Below are 6000 nucleotides of genomic sequence, written 5' to 3' on the forward strand. Positions count from 1 at the left end.
GCTTTCCCTCTCTTGAACAGCTAGATGTGGCAGTTCTGAACTAGGGAACATGACAAGTTCAGCTCCAGCAAAGCATGGATAATTTTCACTTCTTTCTCCTGGCAAACGCATGTTTCCTAGCAGCACTGAAAACTTTTCTCCACTAGGAATTCCTTTCCTTAGTCCTTACTAACATTTTAGGCTGGAGGCTCCGAGTGGTTTTGATTCTTCCTACACATGATGGGGCCGGGCTGAGACCTGATCCATACAGCCAAATGAGAGACAATACTTTTGTGATGCCCCTCCCCCCCCGGGTGCCACCTGGGACTGGGGTACCACTGAGCTTGCCTAACTCACCAGCCTGTGTTTCCTTTCCACTGTACTGCTATGCAGCCTGTCAAGCCCTTCCTGAGGCTTCAGACGCACTTAACTAGCATGCAAACAGGTAGGGACACACCCAGCTGCAGCTATACACACAGATGCTGAGATCAGCTCTGCATGGGAAGGCTCAGCTAAGGAATTGCCCACTACTGAGGTGCACCCCCCCCCCCGAGGGTAAACCCAAAATTGTACCATCTTGTGCTGCACAGAGATTTGTACAGTGTAAGCTCATGAAATTCGCCCCCTCCCTCAATGTGGAGAGGGATACACACAGCTTTCTGCTCCCAGTTATGGTTTCCACACACACTGGTTTTAGACAAAACAAACGAAAATTTATTCACTATAAAAGATAGATTTTAAGTGATTATAAGGGCTAACAGAGATCAAAGCAGATTACCTAGCAAATGAAACAAACACACAAACTAAGCTAATATACTAAAGAAACTGGTTATAAGTAGCAAATTCTCACCCTAAACATTTTAGGCAGATTGCAGAGATTCTGGAAGGCAAACAGCTCCTGCTTGCAGCTTAAAACTCCAGATATATCTTTCAAAGGCCAGACACCTTCCCAGTCTGGGCTCAGCCCTTCTCCCCTAGTCCAGTCTTTTTGTTCTTAGGTGTTTCCAGCAATCCTCTTTCTCGGGCAGGGAGTCACTGAAGAACGAATCACGATGATGTCACTCCCCTGCTATAAATAGTCTTTGCATATGGTGGGAATCCTTTGTCTCCCAGTTTGATTCCCACCCCTGGTCACTGGAAAAACACTAGTATTATCATGAAATCCAGTACCAGGTGACTTGGTCATATGTCCCTGCAGTCATAGCTCAGGGGCTGCTTTCAGTGTCCTCAGGAAGGCTTCCTGGTGGGAGATTGGCATCTTCAAAGATGTATTATTTTCCCTAATGTCCCTTCCCAGCGAGCCAACCAGATTGATTCATTTTCTGTCTAGTGGGTGTTCCTCAGGTGTAAACACATTTGTAATAGAAGCATAGACAATATTCCCAACTTCAGCTACAAAAATGGTACATGCATACAACTAGGATACTCATCTTCAGTAAATCAGAACCTTTCCAATGACACCTCACATGCCTTATCTTGCATAAAATACATAATAGTTATGCCATAATCATACCATAACAACATCTCGATGAAGAATATGGGGGAATAGTGTCGCAACTTTGTCTTGCAGAAAGGTCTCGCAGAAAGTTTTAATAAACTAGCTGTGTAACATTCAGAGCAATGAGAACATCTGGAAACAGGCTCAGGAATTTGTAGCACTCATTCCCCAGCAGACTCATTGGCTTATGTCATGTAGGTTCGCCTCTGTTCTGGAGGCAGGCGTTCGCCACATTGTGCAAGGGCATGGGTTGGTCAATGGGTTGCCTGTGGGGCAGTCTGGGTGCTCTCACAGAGGGGAATGTTCTCTGTGGGCATGAGGGGAGGCAGAACAGGGCACAGCTGTGATTGGTCTCATTAAACCTGCAGCAGAGTCCGAACCCATTTCTATGTCTGGTCTCTCCCAGATCTGCATGGCTGCAGTGAGCCCAAAGGAGAGTCTGAGGCAGCTCTATTTCACTAGGAGTTGGGTGACCAGCGTGGAACACTCCAGGGCACTTGTCCTTGGGCAGCAAGGTTTGCTTTCAGAGAAGGGCACGGGAGGTTTTGGTCAGTTAGTGGGGAGAAAGAAATGAGAGACCTCTCCCTGCTCCCCAGAACAACAACCCCACTCACCCCTTTGAGATTAAAAACTAGGCCAAAGGGTGGAGCTAGGTGGAGCTGGCATTGACCGCGTTTCTCCCGTCTCCCAGCTGATGCCTGCTGAGAAGAGCTGGTAAGGTGCCACCCTGGCTTGGTGCAAACCCTGGCATGTATGGCTGGACAGAAAGCAGTACAGTAAAGCTCTGCAATGGGCAGGGATGAGCCAGGTAGGATCAGCACTGACTGCATCCGAGCCCTGGGGGAGATGCGGTCGGTGCTGATAACATTGGTGAGTGCTGAAGGGTGGCCAGATATAAAGGAAGAGATGAGTCAATGCCCTTACCGCTGCTCTCAGCCTCTGGGGAGAGACTGAAATGAACGTGCACTTGTGGAAACTCTGCCACTGAGACGCAGACATCCCTTCACTGTAACTGGAGGAGTCTCCTGCACTTACACAGCACCTTCCATTGGGGCTTTGCTGATGGTAAGCCCCACAACAGCCCAGGGACAGAGGCGGTGTCATCCCCATTTTACTGTGGGGAAACTGAGTCACAGAGAGGTGAAATGACTTATCCAAGGTCAGATGCCAAACTAGTGGCAATGTTGTTGCGACCCCCACAACGAGATGAATGTGAGTCTTTAGCCCCATCTAGTGGATGGTTAACCAAGAAGGCTTCCAACTCTGTTATTGCTTAATGCTTATGGACTCGGGCCACGCATTTCCGAAGGGACAGCTACGTTTAGGTGCCCCTGTTTTTGGGTGTCTGACTCGAGGCACGTCAAAGGGTTTGATGTTCAGGAATTGCTGGGAAGCCACCCTCTGAAGCATCAAGTCCTTTCAGGCGCCTCAAGTTGGGCAGCTAAACCGGAAGCACCCAAGATGACGAGTCACATTTGCAGATCTAGGCCTTAGCCCTTTAGCTTGGGTGTGACAGGTTCATATTTTTCGTGCTGAACGTCTTGGCTCCAATGCCCTCTGTTGGGCTGGCTACCCTGGGGTTAGAATTCATGCGTTCCCATGCTTGGGGCACCTCTATGAGTGCCTGTGCGTCAATTCAGCCGCCTGGACGTGGAACAGGCATAGTTTCATTTATTTGTTTTTCCGTTTTTTAAAAAAAATTCCCCCTCTGAGCGCCAGCCAGTGCTCTAGGTGCCCAGCTCACACGTTAGAAAGCCCAGCCCTCCCCACACCCAGGGATGGCCCATCCAGCTCTCCACCTCGGCCCACACCCTCATCAGCGGCCTTAGCAACGAGGGGGAGAGATGGATCTTGCAGTGTGCAGGGGAAGATTACACACCTGGGCCAAGGTGTGTGGGGGCGGGGGAGTGAGTCCCCAACTCAGTACCCCCTCCCGGAGAACACCCTGCCAGCAGTGCCCTCTGGTTTATATTAAGGGAATCGGTGCTGGTCTCGCTGTGGTGTAGGCCATAGGCAGAGGGGTTCCCTCAGGGCTTTATAGGGTAACACCAGTGCCTTGAGCGTCACCCATAACATTTCTGTGGTTCACCTGGAAGGCCGCGTGGGGCTGCTTTGTGTCCCGTTCTGAGAGGGACAGGGTGACCCCCCACAAACCGTATGGAAATATCTTATCCCTGGGATGGGTCCAGCCGCCAGCCCGACGTGCAGGTTTTGTGCCGCCTCTCCAGCTCTGGAGAAGGCGTCTCATGGGCTGACGAACCTGAGATTGACCTTCATGTTTCACCATTCTCAGGTTAGACAGTCCTCGAAACACCCCTCACTTGGGCAGCGGCCAGGCTCCGCCTGTGGGACGTCTTCCCCCGCCTGTCCCCTGCAGTAGAGATGAGAGAGAGAAGCGTTATACCTCCCCCTCCCTCTTTACGTACCGGCAACAATGTCTACACACCATGTCTGTTCACCGTGTCGGAGCTCTTCATGGACGAGAGTGAATTAGAGCCCTCACCCCCAATGCCACCTGCGGCTACTGCGCTGTATTAATAACCATTCAGGGGGCTAGTTATCGAAACAGCAGCCAGCTGACGGCATGAGTTAATGGTAGCAAATTGTGTAGCTGTCTACCATGGTCTAGGCCAGAAGTGGCTGCTGTGACAGCCATTCAGTCGTATACCTGCGCTGGAAAGTTTCCCCCTTGTAAGTGCCGGAGGGGCTCCCTTACTGACCTCTCCCTACTGCAGCGGGGGGCCTGTGTGGATGTATTGTATTGATCTTAGGCCTTCCCTAAACTCAGTGGCAACTTGTTGCTGTCACGGCAGATGATGGTTGAAATATCACAAGACTGGTCTCCTGCATTTGTGGGGGGATCAAGGATTCAGAACCCAAGGTCCATATGCAAAAGAGAACGTGCAGAGGGTTACCCTGAGAGCACGTGCAACTCCCTTGCCTGCCCATGGCTACAGCGTGTGCAGTCATGGGAACTGCATGCGCACTGACAGAGAGTTGAAATTGTGCTTGCGTTCTTGCACCCGGTGAGTTTGGGGTGGAAGAGCTGAGGAAACATTTCGTGAACCATTCCTTTGATACACGTTCCTAGTTACAATCCCTCTATTCCCAGCCAGGCATTTCAGCTTCTTCACCTCCACACCAGCCTGTAATGCAGTAAAATATCACCTTCTCAAAGCCCTCACAGGGCTGGGCAGGGGCTGGCTTCCGGGAGTGGGTTTCTGGGCCAGGCAAGGCCTAAGCAGATAGATGGGAGGGTACCATCTGGCAAAGCAAAAATACACCTTAGGATGCTGGGATTCTCCTGCTGCTGGCATCCTTGTACTTGTGCCTGACCAGTGCCTCACGACACTGTGTTTGGCCTAGTGGCGAACGTAGCGATTACGGAGACCCTGCCCACCCCAGGGAAAGCCCATTTGGTAACATTAGCATTGCTCGCTCGTTCAACAGGCACCTGCATTATGACCATACAAGGGCAAATATCACTTTGAGGCTGGGGCAGCTGATGATCGCCATCAAATGCGCCTGCAGAACAGCTTGATTGGGCCTGGGGTAGCTTAGAATCATAGAATATCAGGGTTGGAAGGGACCTCAGGACCAACCCCCTGCTCAAAGCAGGACCAATCCCCAATTTTTGCCCCAGCTCCCTAAATGGCCCCCTCAAGGATTGAACTCGCAACCCTGAGTTTAGCAGGCCAATGCTCAAACCACTGAGCTATCCCTCCCTCCGTCCCTTTTCTGTGGAAGCTTTTCCATGTGCTGTCACTGCTGTGAGAGACAGAGCTGACTGTGTCGAGAGCAGTGACCCTTCCTCCTCCTCCGTTGGGATGGCGACCGTTGGCTCCGTGATGCCCCCAGCCTGGGCAGCAAGCGCTTGTCTAATGCCTAACTCCAGTCTTATAAGTGGCCATGCTTCCGCGTGTTTCCCTGATAGGGCTGTGCACTGCTGCACATGCGGAATTAGTACCCCAGGCCTTACGGGCTGTGACCACAGGTTCCTTTTCCCCCTGTCTTAACGCGGAGAGGGTCAGCCCCTGGGCTGGGGAATGGCACATCAGCACTGCCTACCTCCCCTTCAGCGGGGCTCATTTCAACCCAGCACAGAATGTAAAACGCTGTGGAGTCCAGGGATTGCAGGAGAGGCTTGGCAGCTCCCGGCGTGGGCGTCCGAGGCAGAGCACTGAACGGGCATGTGGCAGTTTGGTGTGTGCTCCAGCAAGGTGTTTGTGTGATTGCCATTGCAGGCCTTCCAGCACTTTACCCGCCTGTGCATTGGGGATTTTGGCAAACGTGGCTGGCTGGGGCCCTCACCCGTAGGTGCAAGGGCCCCCGTGCCTGCGCTGTACAGGGGAACACTGTAACTGGTTAACTTCACACGCTTTTGAAACTGATTTAGTTAGGCCAGTGCAAACCCCTGTATAGACACTCTTATTCCAGTTTAAAAGCAACTTATTGTGGTCGAGCCTGTTCCCAACTGACTAAAGCTAAACCAAAGAAAGCCGCTTTTAAACCAAACTCAGTGT

Source organism: Caretta caretta, chromosome 13 (assembly GCF_965140235.1).
Source record: "Caretta caretta isolate rCarCar2 chromosome 13, rCarCar1.hap1, whole genome shotgun sequence".
Lineage (NCBI taxonomy): Eukaryota > Metazoa > Chordata > Testudines > Cheloniidae > Caretta > Caretta caretta.